Consider the following 20,118-nt stretch of genomic DNA (forward strand, 5'->3'; position numbering starts at 1 on the left):
CTTTTATTCGATAAGCCAGCCTAGTCACTGGAAAAGATTAAATTGAACTGTCTGCGTGCGTCAATCTCTCTACCAACATATAACCTCCCCACCCTGCATTGATAGAAGAATAAATAGGACTGAGAGGGAGAAAGACACTTGTGTTGGGGGTGCACAGTACTTGTAACCAATCGTTTTGTTGTTGTTGTTGTTTTGAGATGGAGTCTCGGGCTGGAGTGCAGTGGTGCGATCTTGTCTCACTGCAGCCTCCACTTCCCAGGTTCAAGCAATTCTGTGCCTCAGCCTTATGATTAGTTGGGATTACAGATGCCCACCACACCCGGCTAACTTGTGTATTTTTAGTAGAGACAGAGTTTCGCCATGTTGGCCAGTCTGGTCTTAAACTCCTGACCTCAAGTGAGTGGGGCCTCGGCCTCCCAAAGTGCTAAGATTACAGACATGAGCCACCATGCCCGGCTAGCCAATCTTGAACACGAATACTAGAACATTTTTCTACCTGGGAAGTTGTGGGATCTGCTCGAGATTCTAGTCGTTTGCTTGTTTGTTTGTTTGTTTGTTTTGGTAGAAATGAGATTTCGCCACATTTGTCCAGGCTGGTCTAGAACTCTTGGGCTCAAGCAATCTGTCCACCTCAGCCTCCCAAAGTGTTGGGATTACAGGCGTGAGCCACTGCACCCAGCCATGCTCCAAGGAAATTGCTAACCAGTAAGAAAGGAGAACATGAGAGAACAGTTACTGGGAAAAATAAAGTTACCTTTTATTTATACTCCCCAGTGAACTGAGACTTCTAACAAACCAGTTACATATACAAAAACAAAAAAAAACAAAAAAAAAGAATTTATCAGCTCAATTGTTCAACAAATATTTGCTGATTGCTTCCCTTGTGCCAGGTACTGTTCTAGGCTTTGAAAAATATTAAGCAAAGTCCCCCCCTCCAGGAATGTATGAGTCCAGGGGTAGCACTGGCTCCAAGCATGGTGCTCAATGTTATCACAATTTTTTTCTCCATCTGTCATATTTTCTTTCCTTTCTGTAAACTGAAATCTCGGGTGGTCTCTTCCCTCTTGAAGGCAAATGGCCACCAGTGTAACAATTCTAATGGGAAGAGAGCCTGTCTTTCCTGATCCTCCTAGCAAAGGTTCAGACTGTCTCATTTATCTGGCTTGGGTCACATCCACATCTCAGAACCTGACTGGCTAGATCTCAGTCATCAGTAAGGCCACAAATATTGGTGCAGGTTGTTCACTGCAAAAAGGACAAGCAGGGGCTGAAATCCAGCGAGGGCCGCATTCAGCAAGCCTTTATCCTGGTGCAGGACTGTGTGTGGCAGGAGAGAGGGATCATTATCCAGTTCACACTAGGACTTGACAGTGGTCTTGGCTGTGTGCCCACCCTGGAGCAAGAGGTGAGGAGGAATTATCTCCACCTGGACTACATGGCCTGAAGGTGGGGAAAGGACAGTTGGGCTTCCCTGGTTCAAAGTCAGAAAAGTTAAATGCTGGGCAGGCAAAGACAACAGCTATCTACTTCATTCCTTAGCAGCATGGAAAGGCAAGGTGGCAGAGTGGAGGGGACCTTGGACTTGGTGTCAAAAGGTCTGAGTTCTAATCCTCGTTTGGGAAGTTTTTGGACATTGGGCAAATCACTTAACTAATTCCCACAACATTTGTTTCCTTTCTTATGAAATGGAGAACACTATTGTCCTACCTCCCCTACAGATTCACTGAGAGAGGAAAAAATTAATAACGTATGAGAATATGGTTTGGAATGTTTCTTATATCCAAAAGGTATTATTATTATCAATTATATCCTCCTAGTCAGTACCTATGGACACAAAGTTCTTTTTTTTTTTTTTTCTTTAGTCTATCTCTTCCATTCAATCAGTCCTGGATATCTGAAAAATCAGAATAGATTCTCAGTTGGCCCAGACACCTCACACATTGTCCAGTGCCCTCACACATTGAAGGGGCTCAATCAGTGTTTATTAATTGGCTGACCCATGATATAGAAATTCACACTACTCAGGGTTCCTTTCCAAAGTCTTACACAAGCAAAATATTGTGGCAAAACGTTCACCCAACATTAAAATTCAAGGATTCCAGAAATCTGTAAGCCAGCTGTCTGGTGATCTCATTACTGGGTCTCAATGTAAGTACTGCTTCCTCAGGGGAAACTTCATGGACTATCCCCAACCACACCCACCCCCTGCCCCAGGTCTCCAGCCTGATTCACAACACTTCACTCAATTGTCTGTCCTCAACTCTGTCTTTCCCAACTGACGGCGAACCCCACAGCACAGGTAGCATGGCTGTCTGGTTTGCTGTTGCGTGATAGCCGTGGTGCGTGGTACATAGAAATAAATCAAGAAATACTTGTTAAATGAATGAGTACATTTGTGGAATTAAAGGGAACAAGGTTAAGTGTGAATAGGCAACATACATTTAATTTCCTCTTTCTCTTTTCCTAACGTCTTTTTCCAAGCCCTCCATCAACCACTTCCTCATGACTTCTGGAACCCCTGTTAAGTAGAGAAAGAATGAGTAGTTAACTTGAATGTGTCCTTTGAAGGACACACAATCAATGACTCTTTAGAAATAAAATCCATTCCCCCTGACCTATGTAAGCAATGCCTCAAAAATGCAGGACAAATATACTAATTATAACTCTCGGTAATCATAAATTTATTCTGGAATAATAGTTCTAAATTTTATACCCTTGTATATCCTGGTATGTCCTAATGCTTGTATCTGCCTCAAAACCAAGACAGACCTAGGCAGTCATTCCTGGAAGCATATACATTACTCCAAGCCAGAAATTAGATTAGAGTGGTTCAGAGGAGAAAGGAGATTTTAGACACAAATTATTCCTTCTTCTTTCCCCTCCCCACCATCCATTCTGCAAATTTCATTTACATAATGCAGCTTTTAGCACAAATGAAATGAGTCAGCATCAGGGAAGACAAACTGAAATACGACTTTCACGCCAAAGGCAATTATTTTTCTTTGTGTCAGCCTGCAGTGAGCAAGTGGTCTTCTAAGTAACAGAAAATTTAAGACATAATAATAGAAGCCAGTGTCCAGTTAGGTCATAAATACCTGTTGTGTGCAGAATTTTTAATTTATTTTTAACTATGCTAAGATACACAGAATATAAAATTTACCATCTTAACCATTTTAAGTATACAATCCAGTAGTGTTAACTACATTCACGTTGTTATGAACCAATCTGCAGAACCCTTTTCACCTTATAAAATGGAAACTCTGTACACATCAAGTAACAACTCCCTCTTCCCTTCTCCCCATACCCCTGGCAACCACCCTCGTACTTTCTGCCTCTATGAATTTGACTACTGTAGGCACCTCATATGAGTGCAATCACACAGCATTTGTCTTTTTGTGACTAGCTCATTTCACGGAGCATAATATCCTCAAGATTCATTCATGTTGTAGCATGTGTCAGAATTTCATCCCTTGTTAAGGCTGAATAATATTCCACTGTGTAGACATGCCATATCTTGTTTATCCACTCATTCATTAATGGACTCTTAGGCTGCTTCCTCACTTTAGCTATTGTGGATAAAGCTGCTATGAACATAGCTGTCCAAATATCTCTTTGAGACTCTGTTTTCAATTCTTTTGGCTCTGTACCCAGAAGTGAAATTGCAGGATCAATGGTAATTTGATTTTCATTTTTTAATTTTTTTGTAAAGATAGGGTCTTGCTGTGTTGCCCAGACTGGTCTCGAATTCATGGGCTCAAGTAATCCTCCACACTCAGCCTCTCAAAGCACTGGAATTACATCATGCTCAGCTCTGTGTTTAATTTTTTGAGGAGTTGCTATACTGTTTTCCATAGCAGCTACACCATTTTACATTCCCTGTGTACAGAATTTTACAAAACAGTTTGTGAGGTTCAAAGAAATTTAGGGTTTACTTTCCATCCTCAGTAACATTCTTCTTGGAGATTCTCATGGTGCTTTCTCTGTGGGAACTCTATTACACCCACCATGTTTTCCCTTGCAGTATAGTCATCTTATCTTCCCCACCTGTCAGGACCCTGAAAGTAGGTAGGATCTAGGTAGAATTCATCTCTAAAGACAGTGACCTGGATGAGTCTCCCAGCTTCCCTGGTTCCCCGTATGTAGTATTGCAGGAAGTTATTGTATCTCTTGTAGGTTATCTGATAAGTAAGGAGAATAATGCCTCTCAACAAGATGGCTGAGAGGATGGGTCTACATAATGTATCCTGAGTGCTTAGCACAGCACCAGGGACATGGTATGTGCTAACTATTTTATGAAGCAGGAGAGTACGGACTTTTAATCCCTATAAGCCTCTGTTTGTTTTCTCATTTGTAAAATGGATTGTTCTGAAGATGAAAAGGAATGACCTGTAAGAGGTTTACACAGTGTCACAAAGCAATTTGTGAGTGCTCAAAAAAGTAGCAGTTAGTTTTATTATTTATTTATTTACTTACTTATTTGAGACAGAGTCTCGCTCTGTTGCCCAGGCTGGAGTGCGGTTGCACAATCTCGACTCACTGCAACCTCCACCTCCTGGGTTCAAGCAATTCTTCTGCTTCAGCCTCTGAAGTAGATGGGACTACAGGCACACACCACCATGCCTGGCTAATTTTTGCATTTTTAGTAGATACAGGGTTTCACCATATTGGGCAGGCTGGTCTCGAACTCCTGACCTCATGATCTGCCCACCTGGGCCTCGCAAAGTGCTGGGATTAGAGGCGTGAGCCACCGTGGCCAGCCAGTTATTTTTATTATAACCAGTTTCTTGATTTATCTTAGTTCAATATTGATCTATTATGTTTCTTCTATCTCTACATTTAAACATGCCTTGTCAAATCATTCTGGTTCATCCCTTACCAACATTTTGGGCAGATTTCCTAATCTTCCTCACTTTGATTACTTAAAGCTCAGTTTCTGCAGTCCAAATCTGTGATTTCAATTTTTTTTTTTTTTTTTTTTTTTTTTTCTGTCTGAGTCTTCCCCTGCCACCCAGTCTGGAGTGCAGTGGCAATATCTCCGCTCACTGCAACCTCCGCCTCCCAGGCTGAAGCGATTCTCGTGCCTCAGCCTCCAGAGTAGCTGGGATTACAAGTGTTCGCCACCACACCCAGCTAATTTTATTTATTTATTTATTTATTTATTTATTTATTTTGAGACAGAGTCTTCCTCTGTCACCCAGTTTGGAGTGCAGTGGTGTGATCTCGGCTCACTACAGCCTCTGCCTCCCAGATTAAAGCGATTCCTGTGCCTCAGCCTCCCAAGTAGCCAGGACTATAGCCATGCACCACCACACCCAGATAAGTTTTGTATTTTTTAGTAGAGACAGGGTTTCACCATGTTGCCCAGGCTGGTCTCGAAATCCTGACCACAGATGATCTGCCCACTTCTGCCTCCCAAAATGCTGGGATTACAGGCGTGAGCCACCGCGCCCGGCCCTGTGATCTGAATTCTTTGTAAGCCCTATTTCTTCCTCCCTTTCCCCCTACTCAAGCCCGGTACAGGCCAGGCCTGTTACTGAAGGGGCTTAAAGTGGGAGACCCTGAGTCTGTTCATTCACTCGGCTCCCATTCAACAGCCGGGATGCAGGTGGGAGGCATGGTCTGGTTCTGAGTTCTTCTGTACCATAGGCCTCTCTTCAAGGTTTCATTCATGTTGAGGGCTGGGCTGGAATGTAGGGAGGGCAGAGGGTCCTCATGTGAGTGACCTTCAGCCTGGTGCTGGGAAGTGCTCTGTCTTCCTGCTTCACATGGTGCCTGGTGCTCCTGAGCCATCTTTACACCATCCTGATCCTCCATTTTTCCTGATGATCCCTTGCAGAGGAGCACCTTTAGGTCCCTTTGGCCCAACTGGCTTTCTCTTTCTTCAAGCCCTCTCTAGCAGGGATGACTTTACTTGTGCAGTGACCTTATGCAAAACTCCAAGCTCCTCCCGCTGTAACCTCTGAGCTCCTATTTGTAAGGCCTGTGATGATTTTTTTCCAGGCACCAAAGGCTGAAAGGGACTCGGGTATCCCCATCTTTTGTCAAGCACACCTCATCACTGTTCCTTGTCATCTATTGGCCCAGGCCACTCCAGAAACCTCCAAGTGTGATGCAGTCACTGGTCTCTGCATTCACACACATTCCTTGGGAGGGTGCGAGGTGTGGCAGAGTGACAGCTGTCAGGATTTGGGATCTCCCAGTGACCCTCCTGGTACCTTTCTACACTGGCAGCTACAGGAAAACTGCAGGTCCCCAGCTTCCTAGAACCCCTGGACAGGGAGGAAGCAGTCCTCCTTTTTCCTGCCCTAGAAGCCCCCCTTCCCGCCCCCTCCCACTACTTTCTTCGCACTGGGAGCTGGGGGGTGAGGCAGATGGTGGTGAAGACAAGTATAGAGAGGGAAGGGAGTAATGTCTCACTAAGAATTTCCAGCCAATCTTCCTATCCCTTCCTTTCCCTCTTTATCTTCTGCTTCTATAGACTGTCTGTTGTGAGACTGGGAGAGTTCAGGGGTGATGGCTCAGGCTAACAGGGTTTGTTTGACTGCTCCTTTAAAACTCCTGTTGGCTTCTGTGGCAGAAGCTTCCAGTCACCCATCCAATATTATTTTTCCATCTTCCTTTTTTTAAAAAAAAAAAATAGGCCGGGCGCGGTGGCTCAAGCCTGTAATCCCAGCACTTTTGGGAGGTCAGACGGCTGGATCAACAGGTCAGGAGATCGAGACCATCCTGGCTACCAGAAACCCCGGGCTCTACTAAAAATACAAAATCCTAGCCGGCTGGTGGCAGGCGCCTGTAGTCCCAGCTACTCGGGAGGCTGAGGCAGGAGAATGCATGGAACCCGGGAGGCGAGCTTGCAGGAGCTGAGATCCCGCCACTGCACTCCAGCCTGGTGACAGAGCCGAGACTCCGTCTCAAAAAAAAAAAAAAAAAAATAGCCAGCTGGGCATGGTGGCTCATGCCTGTAATCCCAGCACTTTGGGAGGCCGAGGCGGGCAGATCCAAGGTCAGGAGATCGAGACCATCCTGGCTAACACGGTGAAACTCTGTCTCTACTAAAATACAAAAAATTAGCTGGGCGTGGTGGCGGGCACCTGTAGTCCCAGCTACTTGGGAGGCTGAGGCAGGAGAATGGCATGAACCCAGGAAGCAGAGCTTGCAATGAGAGCCGAGATTGTGCCACTGCACTCCAGCCTGGGGGACAGAGAGAGACTCCATCTCAAAAAAAAAAAAAAAGCCTATGTTGTTGGAGGTAGCCAAGCACCCAGCTAAAAGAACTACATTTCCCAGCTTCCCTTTTAGATAAGAAAGACCAAAAATATGTAAGCAGAACTTGGGCAGCTAATGTCAGTAAAAACCCCACAGAGATGGTTCAGGCAGGAGATGTGACCCTCTGCTCCCTTCCTCTTTCTTCTTCTTGCCTGGAATATAGACGCAATGGCTGGAGCTCCGGCCATCAAACATAGAAGCCACACACCAAAGTTGCAGAACCCAACCTCTAAGGGCAGTGTGCAAAACAAATGAGATAACCTAGGTAATGTGACTAGTACAGTGTCTGGCACACAGCACATGCTTAACAAATGCCCTCTGGTATTAATGCTAACCCTAAGGGAGAGCTCAAGAGAGTTCTGTCTGGCTTTTAATCTGTGCCTCCTCTCCAACATTTTCATAAGTCACTGAAAGAGGGAAGGAATTCTGAGCCACATCTCGTTCTGCTGCTGACTTCTTACATGAGTTTGAATGTGTCTGGTAATGTTAAGAGCTTCCTTTCCTTGTTGGCAAAGTGAAAAAGAAAACAAAAACTCTCCTACCACAAAGAATGAGCATACTGGAATTTCATTTATTTTAATAGTCACTCTATTTTTGGCATGTGATACTGATTTTCCATATATAGTAATGACAAAGTTTTTCTTTCACATAAATTCAAGTGTAAAAAACGAGTTGAAAAAAATGGACAAGGGATTTGAATACGTTCTTCAATAAAAGCTATCCAGCTGGCAAAAAGAATAAAAAAAGATGGCCAAGCGCAGTGGCTGCTATAATCCCAACACTTTGGGAGGCCAAGGCAGGCAGATCATTTGAGCCCAGGAGTTCAAAACCAGTGTGGGCAACAACATGGTGAAAACCCATCTCTACAAACAAATACAAAAATTATCCTGTTGTGGTGGTGCAAGCCTGTAGTCCCAGCTACTCGGGAGGCTGAGTAGTGAGGATCAATTGAGCTCAGGAGGTTGAGGCTGCAGTGAGCCATGATCACATCACTACACTCTAGCCTCGGTGACAGAGCAAGATCCTGTCTCAATAAAATAAGAAATTTAAGAAGTTCAGTATTATTCATCATCATGAAAATGTATACCACAAAAGATCCATTACATGCAGGCCAGAATGATGCAGCACAGTGTTTTAAAGGACTAATAGTACCAGTTGCTGGTGAGGATGTGGAGCAACAAGAACACTAATACACTGTTGTTGGGAATGTAAATTGGCAAAAAACACTTTGGAGAAAGTATGAAATTATCTATTAAAAGTGAACAAATGCAGCCGGGCACAGTGGCTCATGCCTGTAATCCCAGCACTTTGGGAGGCTGAGGCGGATGGATCACCTGAGGTCAGGAGTTCGAGACCAGCCTGACCAACATGGTGAAACCCCACCTTTAGTAAAAGTACAAAAAAGTAGCCAGGTGTAGTGGCGGGTGCCTGTAATCCCAGCTACTCCAGAGGCTGAGGCAGGAGTATCACTTGAACGGGGGAAGCGGAGGTTGCAGTGAGCCAAGATCACGCCATTGCACTCCAGCCTGGGGGACAAGAGCGAAACTCCATCTCAAAAATAAAAATATAAAAGTGAACAAATGCATTTTCCCATGACCCAGAAATTCCAGTCAGGTATACATCCAACGTAAATGCAGGCATGTGTACACTACACATGCACAAAAATGTTGACAGCAGCATTACTCATAACCACCCCAAACTGGAAACAACCCAAATGTCTATTCAACAATGTGATGCATAAACTGTGGTACAGTCAGACAACGGGACACTGTACACTTTTCTGTATATACATGTTTCTTTTCAATGAAAAGATTTAAAAAGAAGAGAGTTGACAAATATAATAATATTAATTTAAAAAGTAGTACAAGGACATGACAAAATTCGTAATGGCTACACATGAATAAACTATGTTCGGGAATTGAAGAACTGGATGAGTTAAAGGATTGGATGACACATCCCTCTTTGGATTCAGGGTGCTAAAATGATTAGCACAGACAGAAACTATTGTAGAGCTGGTGAATAAAAACATGGAGAGAAGAGGAGGTGGTGCCAGGCAGTGGCTAAGCGTTCAAGCTCTGAGTTGAAATTCGTGGATTGGAATCTTTGCGCCACCACTTGCTGGCTCTGTGACCTTCGGCAAGTCACTTAACCCCTCTCCACTCAGTTTCCACAACTGTAAAATGAGAGTAGTGATGGCATCGATTTCCATGCCTCTCTCCTAGCTTCTGATGATGGGTGACAATCCTTGACCTTTCTTGGCTTGTAGATGCATCACTCCAATCTCTGCTTCCTTCTTCAGGTGCCATTCTTCCTCTCTGTGTGTCTCTGTCTTCTTATAAGAAAACCAGTCATACTGGACTAAAGGCCCACCCTAATGACCCTATTTTAATTGCTTACAGTAGCCAAGAGGGCAAAGACCCTACTTCCACATAAACTGACATCCACAGGTATATGGGTTAGGACTTCAACATATTTTAGGGGAGGCACAATTCCACCCAAAACATGTAGAAAAGTTAAAAAATTATAATAAATACCCGTAAAACCACCACTAGATTCAGCAGTTGTTAACATTTTGCCACTTTTGCTTTTACTGTCAATCTATTTTTTTACTATCTCATCCCTAAAATACTTCTTCACGTATCTCCTAAGATTAGTCTTTTACACATCACATTAACATTACCATACCTGTAAAATTAACAATTCCCTAGTATCCACTAATAAATAGTTGCAGTAGATTGTATTATTACTCAAAATTATTGATTTTCCTCTTCCTTATAGGAAGATGACACAGTCCTGCCCTGTAATCTTAGCGCTTGGCCATATTGCTTCGGCAAACATACTGTGAGCAGCAAGATGCACGCTGCACAGTACAGAAGCTTTTCTAATCATTTCCTGGGTTTTTTAATACAGACACAGGGATCAAGACAGCTATCAAGAATATACCCATAGTCAACTGATAGTACAAGTGACTTGAACAGGAAATAAACTTTTGTTTTACAAACCACTAAAACCTAGGGTTGTTTGTAATTGCAGATTTCCACAGCGAATTTACAGCTGTTTTTAATGGTTTTTAGGCCAGTATCCAGTCAAGAGTTTTGCATTGTATTTGGTTATTATGTCTCTTAAATCTCTTATTTTGGAACAATCCCCACTTACCTTTTCTTTCCTTCTTTGTTTCTCCTCCTTTTTCATTTTCTTCGTTTTTTCTCCTAGTACACATGTTCAAAGATACTGTTCTTCTTGAAAAAATTTACTTTTTGAAGAAGCCAAGTCAGTAATCTTAAATAATATCTCATATTCTGAATATGTCTGATTATGTTCTTTTGGTGTGTTTTAACATCTTCCTCTAAACCAGTACTTCTCGATCTTGGTTGAACCTTGACATCACTTTGGGAGCTGGAACAAAACACTAATGCCTAGATCCCACCTGCAGAGGTTCTAATATAATTAGCTTGGGTGCAGACTGGGAATGGGGAGCTTTAAAATGCCCTGAGTTGATTTTAACGTATGGGGAAGGTTGTGACTCATTGATCTAATGGTTAGATCAGTCTTCACCCATGATTCCGTACATGCCACACTGCAGGACATCAGGTGCTCTGTAGATTTAGGTTACATCACTGTTCGTGATGTTAAATTTGATGACTAGTTGAAAGTGGTGACAAAGGTCTCCTTGTAACTGTATGTTTTTCTGTCTGTAAATTAACAAATAATTTGTGGGGCAATTTCATAACATTTTGGGACTATCCTGGTTCCCAAAAATCTTATAAATACTGCTTTTGGCATCCATTAGTGATCCTTGCTTGAATTGATTATTTCATAAATATTTACAAAAAGCTGACTTTCTAAGTCTATCATTCTGCCTTTTAAACTAGCCAGCATTCTTATGTAAAGACTTCCCTTCATCAACTGAGGGTTAACTGTAGTTCCCCATAAGAAGGCAAGGTAGGGCTAGGCGTGGTGGCTCACGCCTGTAATCCCAGCACTTTGGGAGGCCGAGGTGGGCACATCATGAGGTCAAGAGATTAAGACCATCCTGGCCAACATGGTGAAACCCCGTCTCTACTAAAAATACAAAGATTAGCTGTTGGCATGTACCTGCAGTCCCAGTTACTCAGGAGGCTGAGGCAGGAGAATCTCTTGAACGTGGGAGGCAGAGGTTGCAGTGAGCTGAGATCATGCCACTGCACTCCAGCCTGGTGACAGAGCAAGACTCTGTTTAAAAAAAAAAAAAAAAGAAGGGAAGGTGGGTCAAGCACGCTGGCCAGCAGGGCACAGTGGCTCATGCCTGCAATCCCATCACTTTGGGAGGCTGAGGCGGGTGGATCGCCTGAGCTCAGGAGTTCGAGACCAGCCTGGGCAACATGGCAAAACCCCGTCTTTACCAAAAAAACAGAGAATTAGCTAGGCATGGTGGTTCACCTGTGGCCCCAGCTACTCAAGAGGCTGAGATGGGAGGGTGGCTTGAGCTTGGGAGGTGGAGGTTGCAGTGAGCCGAGATCGCACTATTGCACACTCCAGCCTGGACCACAAGAGCAAAAGTCTATCTCAAAAAAAAAAAAAAAAAAAAAAGATTACTTCTGAGAATGGTTCTGAGTTCCTGATAGCCCTCCTCTTGTGGACTGCACTGGGCCCTTTTACAACCTCAGAATGGCTTTTCTTCTGGGTATCCATGAAATATCGCTTTAGCATACCTTTTCCACAGCAAGAAACTGTGGTTACTCCCTTGCTCCTCTGAAAATTATGACAGAGCTGCACTTGTCCTAAGAAACCTGGGGAAGCCTCAGCCACTCCCCTAGGACCCCATCAACTCTGCTCTGGCCCTGGCCCCGGCCCCAGCCATCTGTAACCTGTATCACCTTTCCCTCCCCGCTCCAGCTTAATGAATTCCAGTGAAGCAGCAGTGAAAAAATGTTTACCCAGCTGGGCACGGTGGCTCATGCCTGTAATCCCAGCACTTTGGGAGGCCGAGGCAGGTGGATGATGAGGTCTGGAGATTGAGACCATCCTGACCAATATGGTGAAACCCTGTCTCTGCTAAAATACAAAAAATTAGCCAGGCGTGGTGGCACGTGCCTGTAGTTCCAGCTACTTGGGAGGCTGAGGCAGGGGAATTGCTTGAACCAGGAGGCGGAGGTTGCAGTGAGCGGAGATCGCGCCAGCCTGGGCGACACAGCAAGACTCTGTCTCAAAAAAAAAAAAAAAAAAAAAAAAAAAAATTTTCCCAAGAGCAATTTATTTATTCATGATAACTGCATTGCACAATGAATCTATGAGATGGAGGTAAAGTAGCCACAAGCTTTTGCATTAGAGGGCATTACGGGCTAGACCCATATTCACTTCATTCTCCCTATATGCTGGGGGATCATAAAGGTGATAGGGAGTCATCAAGGTGCTCTAAGGCAGGACCCATTTACAGAGAAGGCAATTAACACTCAGGGTTACTGACTTGCCCAGGGTGTCTGAGAAAGCCAGAGAGGAAGACTCCATGTCTCTTGGGTCTTTTTTCTGAAAGTACATTATCTATTTAGGGAATCCATGAATGGATTCTTATTTTCTCCCATACAAAGTCTTGGGTCTTAGGCCGGGCACAGTGGCTCACACCTTTAATCCCAGCACTTTTGGAGGCCAATGCAGATGGATTACTTGAGGCCAGGAGTTCAAGACCAGCCTGGCCAACATGGCAAAACCTCGTCTCTATTAAAAACACAAAAATTAGCCAGGTATGGAGGTGTGCGCCTGTAATCACAGCTACATGAGAGGCTGAGGCACGAGAATTGCTTGAAGCTAAGTGGTAGAGATTGCAGTGAGCCAAGATCATGCCACTGTCCTCCAGTCTGGGCAACACAGCAAGACTCTGTCGCAAAAACAAACAAACAAACAAAAACAACCAAACCAAAGTCTTGGGTCCTAGAGTTTGAACTGGCATCAACACAGTCCTGTCAGTTTTTTCCTTCCAGGAGTATCCCCATTTTCCAGATGAGAACTGAGGCTCTTCTCCCACTTTTTGCTTGGGACAGGTACCGTGTCGGGCACTAGGAAGAGACAAGTGAACAAGATGGACTCCAAGAACATATACATTGTTTCAAGCAGAGCAGGAGCCCAGGGTTGAGCCCAAGTTGAAAACAGTTGGAGGCCGGGTGTGGTGGCTCACGCCTGTAATCTCAGTGCTTTGGAAGGCTGATGTGGGCTGATCACTTGAGGTCAGGAGTTCGAGACCAGCCTGGGTGATGGAGTGAGACTCCATTAAAAGAAAAAGAAAACAGCTGGAGTTCTTTAAGAGATGGTGCCAGATCCTCTTGAAGGTCACAAACACCAAAAGAAGAGTAAGGACCTGCGCATTTCTCTGCTACACTTCCATGGGTGTGGTGCAGTGGAAATAGATGGGAAGGCCAGCTTTGTGTGACCCTGGGTGAATCACACTTCCTCCAGACTCTCCTTTCTCATTTGTAAAATAGCATCTATTAAGATCCTCTCAGTTAATGTAATATTAACTGAATTTGAACTAGTTCAAGCAAAATAGAAAAGCTGGGTTTACACAATCAAGGATGGACAGGGTAGAGTCGCCGACATTTTGGGGGAAAGCAGCCAGGGGCTGTACTACCACGAGGTATGTCTTCCATTCTCTCTCATTGTTTTTGTATCCTTCTCTTTTTTTGCCTTTTTGTTGTTGTTGTTGTTGTTGTTTTTAAGACAGGGTCTCACTTTGTTGCTCTGGCTGGAGGGCAGTGATCACAGCTTACTGTAGCCTCAACCTCCTGGGTTCAAGCAATCCTCTCACCTCAGCTTCCCAGGTAGCTGGTACTACAGGCATGTACCACCATCCCCAGGTAATTTTTGTATTTTTAATAGAAATGGGGTTTCACCATATTGCACAGTCTGGTCTCAAACTCCTGGGCTCAAGTGATCTGCCCACCTCTGTTTCCCAAAGTGCTGGCATTACAGGCATGAACCACCATGCCTAGCCCTCTGTGGCTTTCTGAACACTGATATCATTATCAGACTGGCTGACCCTGGGGAGCAAAGCCACAGGAAACCCTGGCCTGTAGACCACAAGGAGTGCTTCCACTGCTGCTCCGGTTAGACAAATCCTGGAGAAGGAATCCAACTGGCCCCACCCACTTGGTTCATGGACCCATCCCTGTTCCAATCATTGTGGCCAGGTGGTATGGAGTATTCTGAGCAGCCCAGGATAGACTGGGGGCCAACTCAGTGAGTGGGGAATGTTTACACCTTAGTTGGGGTGAGGAACTCTGAAATACTCTTAACTGGAAGCTCCTGAGGTGGCTTTATACCTGAGGGCTGTGCCATCTTTCAGCTGTCCAGAAGTTTCCTGTTAAAGCTATATGAAGGACCAGGCATGGCGACGCACGCCTGAAATCCCAGCACTTTGAGAGGCTGAGGTGGGCGGACCACCTGAGGTCAGGAGTTCGAGACCAGACTGGCCAACATATAGTGAAACCTCATCTCCACTACAAAATACAAAACTTAGCTGGGTGTGGTGATGCACGCCTGTATTCCCAGCTACTTAGGAAGACGAGGCAGAAAAATCCCTTGAACCCAGGAGGTGGAGGTTGTAGTAAGCCAAGATTGTGCCACTCTACTCCAGGCTGCGACACAGAGCAAAACTCTGTCTCTCGCTCTGAGTCTCCTTGAATCTCAGTTTCCTGAAGTATTAAATGGGGGTAATAATACATAATAGATGTCAAGTGCCTAAAACACCTAAGGGCTCCATATAACTTTATTTTTATATATTTATTTTAAGTAAATATGTATTTCAAATAAATATTTTAAATATATATTATATTAGATATATTTCAAATAAATATATATTTTAAATATGTTATTTATCTTAAATAAATATATATTATTTATTTTAAATAAATATATAAATATTTAAATAAATATAAATAATTATAACTCATTTATGAATTTATCTATCTATAATAAATAAAAATTTATTTATCTATCACAAATAAATAAAAATAAAGTTATATGGAGCCCTTAGGTGTTTTAGGTACCTGACGGCTATTATGTATTATTTCCCCCATTTAATAGTTCAGGAAACTGAGACTCAAAGAGATGAAGAACTTCACTAAGATCACACAATGAGTCACTGCAGAGCTGCAAACCCTGGTCTGACTGACCACCTTGCAGGATAGTCCCTTTTTTTTTTTTCTTAGATGGAGTCTCACTCTTTCACACAGGCTGGAGTGCAGTGGTGCGATCTCGGTTCAAATTTCAAAGCAATGAAATTCTTGAAAGCCACTTAGTTATTGGGAGAGAAGAAGATTAAAAGAAAGACAAATTAGTGAGTGAAGAATGGAGAGGTATTGAACGGGAAGACATTGTGGGAGAAATGGAATCTTGAAGCTAAGGAGATGGGCCCAAGGTTGTTTTTTTTGTTTGATTTTTGTTTTTTTGAGACAGGGTCTCACTCTATCACTCAGGCTGGAGTGCAGTGGAACAATCATGGCTTACTGTAGTCTTGACTCCCTGGGCACAAGCAATCCTCCCACCTCCACCTCAGCCTCCAGAGTAGCTGGGACCACAGGCACATGCCACCATGCCTGACTAGTTTTTGTATTTTTGTAGAGACAGGGTCTCGCTATGTTGCCCAAGCTGGTCTCAAACTCCTGGGCTCAACTGATCCTCCCATCTCAGCCTCCCAAAGTGCTGGGATTGGTGTGAGCCACTATGCCCAGCTGAAAGATTCTTTAGTCCAGTAGACACACACACACACCTCAGTTCAAATGAAATCTCACCTGGGATCCCATTCAGGTCATCAAAACTATTAGCAGATTAACATATTGAGCACTCATGTGCTAGGTATAAGGCCCAGCTCTTTTCAAACATGATCTCACTGAATCCTCCCAACAGCAGAATAGGTCATTTTATTAGCCCTATTTTATGGATGAGGTGTTTTTTTTGTTGTTGTTGTTTGGCTATTTTTTTTTTTTTTTTTTTTTTTTTTTGAGATGAAGTCTGGCTCTAGCACCCAGACTGGAGTGCAGTGGCACAATCTCAGCTAACTGTAACCTCCGCCTCCTGGGTTCAGGTGATTCTCGTGCCTCAGCCTCCTAAACAGTTGGGATTACAGGCATGCACCACCACACCCGGCTAATTTTTGTGTTTTCAGTAGAGACAGGGTTTCATCATGCTGGCCAGGCTGGTCTCCACCTCCTGACCTCAGGTAATCCACCTGCCTTGGCCTCCCAAAGTGCTGGGATTACAGGTGTGAGCCACCATGCCCGGCCAAGGTCAGCTCTTTAACATCAAAGCTGGACTCCAACCCAGGTGCCTCTTCCACCAGGTACCTGAAGAACTTGTCACCCACTCTGCGGAGGGATGGGACATAGGAGTCCTGACTGCTGCCCCAGACTCCTATGAAATAAAGAGATGAGTTCGGCTTGTCGCTGGAAAATCTCTGTGGAGTATTCCTTGTGCCTGAAGTTCTATGATGATGGCAGCGGACAGATGAATGGTACTATTGCTTAAAGAAATTAAGTATGTTTGAACACAACTTCATTTTTTGTTGAAAATACATTTCATTTCCCCTCCCTTCATTCCCCCACCAAATGCAGGTGGAGGAACTTAATGTCAGATGTGAACCAGGCCATACAATGCACAGGGCATGCTCTTCCCATGCCAGGCAGCCGCCCCAGTGAGCCTCAGCTTCATTATGAGCGCAGAGCTTATTTCAGCCATTACTGGCAAAAAGGAACTGCTCTGTGAGGGATGCCCATGGTTGGAGGCTTCATTTATGGCCCCTGGCCACTGACTCTCCTCCCACGGCTGTAGCTGTTGAGCACAGTGGTTGATAACATGTCAAGAAGGAAGCCTGGGATGAAGACTTATTCCCCACACTGCAGGTCCTAGCTCCAGGCTGTCAGGCAGGAGCAGTGATTTCAGAATGTGAAGAATTCAGAATTTAGTGGATCCAGAGGATCCTGCCAAAGGGCTACCCAGCTGGAATCAGAGAGGTAACTTGTCAGGGAGCAGGGGGAGGTAGCTAGCTGCTGAAGTTGCTGCTAAGAGTGAGTGCTAAAGTTGTGACATATCTGTCTCATCTATCCATCCATTCATCCATTCACTCACCAATCCATCCATCCATCCATCCATCCATCCATCCACCCACCCACCCACCCACCTATCCATCCCTCCACTCATCTATCCGACCACTCATCCATCCAACCACTCATCCATCCATCCATCCATCCAATCCACCTACCCACCCACCCACCCACTCACCTATCTATGTGGCCCTTGAACACACGATCAGAACATAAAGGTGGAAGAACGGGTTTTCTTCTTTGCTGAGACACCTCTGGCTTTTCCTGATCAGTGATGGGAACCTGCAGACTGGGAGTGCTTCAGCTCTGGTTCACTCTGATCTTGGGCAAGTCACCTTTCCACTATGAGAGGCTGGGGAGTTGGAAGAGACCATATAGCTGTCTTGTGCAGATCGCCTCTCCTATTTCATCAATGGGTGACGGAACCTAGGAGTAGGAAGGCAACCTGTCAAGGTCAGGTAAGGAATTAGTGGTAGATTTGGTCCTGGATCCCAGGATCCTGCTGCTCATTTGTAAAGTGAGAATGGGAATCCCGGCTCTCCTCGCTTCCCAGGATTGTAGGAAGGACCCCACGAGATAAGTGGTGGGAAAGCATTTTGACAGGTGAGGTCACCAGGCCAGAAGGTGCCAAATGTGCACCTGGGGCTCTGGCTGCTGGGCTAGGGCAGATCCCACAGAGACCAAAAGGGGTCAGCAGAGGCTTGTGCTTAGATGCTCAGCTAGGATGTGCTACAAGGCACAATGCCCGGGTGCTGAAATTGGGGAGTGAGGCAAAGTCATTAATTTATTTTTATTAATGAATGTATTTTTTTGAGACAGAGTCTTGCTCTGTAGTCCAGGCTGGAGTGCAGTGGCACAATCTTGGCTCACTGGAACCTCTGCCTCCTGGGTTCAAGCAATTCTCCTGCCTCAGCCTGCCAAGTAGCTGGGATTATAGACAGGCACCACCACACCCGGCTAATTTTTGTAGAGATGGGGTTTCACCATTTTGACCAGGCTGGTCTTGAACTCCTGACCTCTAGTGATCTGCTCTCCGTGACCTCCCAAAGTGTTGGGATTACAGGTGTGAGCCACCGCGCCCAGCAATTTTATATCTATCTATCTATCTATCTATCTATCTATCTATCTATCTAGGACAAAGTATTTCTCTGTCGCCCAGGCTGGAAGTGCATGGCACGATCTTGGCTCACTGCAACCTCCACCTCCCGAATTCAACTGATTCTCGTACCTCAGCTTCCCGAGTGGTTGGCATTACAGGGGGGCGCTACCACGTCCGACTAATTTTTGTTATTTTTAGTATAAACAGGGTTTCATTATGCTGGCCAGGTTGGTCTCGAAAACTCCTGACCCCAAGTGATCCGCCCGTCTTAGTCTCACAAAGTGCAGGGATTACAGGCATGAGCCATGGCCCCCAGCCTGGCCATTTTTCTCTAGAATTCCAGGAACAGGCTGAGTGGGGATGGGGGTGGTTCTGAGGCTACTAAAAAGAACAGCCAAAGCTTGCATAGGCAAATCCTACCTGCCAATGCCCTGGACTCAAATGCATCAGGCTCACCCCAGGAAGGGCAGCGAGGGCTGCCTTGTTCTAGAGACGATATGACGGGCAAGGAAAAAGCCTCCTGAACCAAGGTGGAAGCCTAAATGCTAAGAGACGTTCTGGATCCTCATCATCAGATAATCCAGAGAGAAGTGAACTGATGGCCCCTCAAACCAGTGCCCAGTGAGTGATGGGAATAAAGGAAAGTGCTGTTCATCACAGCAACTAAAAGTCTGCAGGAGAGACAATGCTCTTGAGGGTGAGGGTAGTGATGGGAGGAGGGTCAGTCATTTTCATGCTAGTTAGGAAATATTTATCAGGCACCATATTAGGGGTTGGAGATACTGAAATGTACAAGACAGTCATGGCCCCTTTTCTCAGAGCTCAAAGTCTAGTGGGGGAAACAGACATTAAATAGGCAATTACAGGCAGACAGAGCTTGAAAAGAGGATAACAGTGGCTACCTTAAAAGGATGTTGTGAAATTAAATGAGATAATCCAGGTAAAGAGTTTTATCAGGACTTGGCACAGAGTTAGCCCTCTGAAAATGATAACTATTTTTCTTGCTTTGGATAGGGAAGTTAAAATGCAGGGCTCTGTGGAAGTGAAGTGTAAAGAGAGATTTATTCCAGGTCGGAGGCTAGGGAGTCACAAAGACCGCCTGAAGAAATCACAAGAGATCTGAAGAACGTTTAGCTTGAGGCAGAGGGAGGGGAGAAAAAAATGGCAACTCAGTAGCAGCTCAGTTTCACCACTTTACAGCCTATAAAGTCTTTGGCTTCCCTCATCTGGTTCGATCTTCAAACCTAATCAGACCGGCATCTAGAGTTAATATTTCCATTTTACACAAGAGGAAAGAGAGACCCAGCGGGAAAAAATGACTTGTTCAGAGTCATAAAGCAAAGTCCCGAAGCAAGTCTTTCTGGCCCATTATGTGTGGGAAAAGCGAACAAACACCCCGGGGCGTTAGCGAAACACTAGGTTACAAACGTGGAACGAAGTCGAAGAGTTAACGAGAGCCAGGCACCACTTATAGGGGTTGGCCAGGTAGGTTTCCTGGGGGAGCTGGCTTCTTCGCCTGCTAGGTGTCAAGACTCCTCAGGAAAGTGGCGGATTCGTTCCGTAAGCGGCCGCCCAGCGAAGCCTGGGGCAAGGGTCTTCCGGAAAGAGACCAGTCTTGATGCTGGAGCCTCAATCCCCGTTGGCCTAGCACTTTGGTTTCCATAGCAATTGTCTCTCGTCGCA

The 20,118-nt window shown here is 44.8% G+C and overlaps 1 long non-coding RNA gene across 2 annotated transcripts; it reads right to left on the reverse strand.

Moving 5' to 3' along the window:
- Positions 1 to 8,786: 8,786 nt before the first annotated feature.
- On the reverse strand, positions 8,787 to 19,440 carry LOC103885530. 2 transcript variants are annotated; one of them, XR_002522830.2, is made up of 3 exons: positions 17,515 to 18,182; positions 16,581 to 17,232; positions 8,787 to 10,958 (listed from the first exon to the last, which is right to left on the reverse strand). It is a non-coding gene; the product is annotated as an uncharacterized LOC103885530 (long non-coding RNA). The 2 variants fall into 2 exon arrangements; XR_001903897.3 differs by lacking the exon at positions 8,787 to 10,958 and adding an exon at positions 19,338 to 19,440 and having other exon boundaries at positions 16,439 to 17,232; positions 17,515 to 17,762.
- Positions 19,441 to 20,118: the final 678 nt, after the last annotated feature.

This window comes from Papio anubis, chromosome 5 (assembly GCF_008728515.1).
Source record: "Papio anubis isolate 15944 chromosome 5, Panubis1.0, whole genome shotgun sequence".
Lineage (NCBI taxonomy): Eukaryota > Metazoa > Chordata > Mammalia > Primates > Cercopithecidae > Papio > Papio anubis.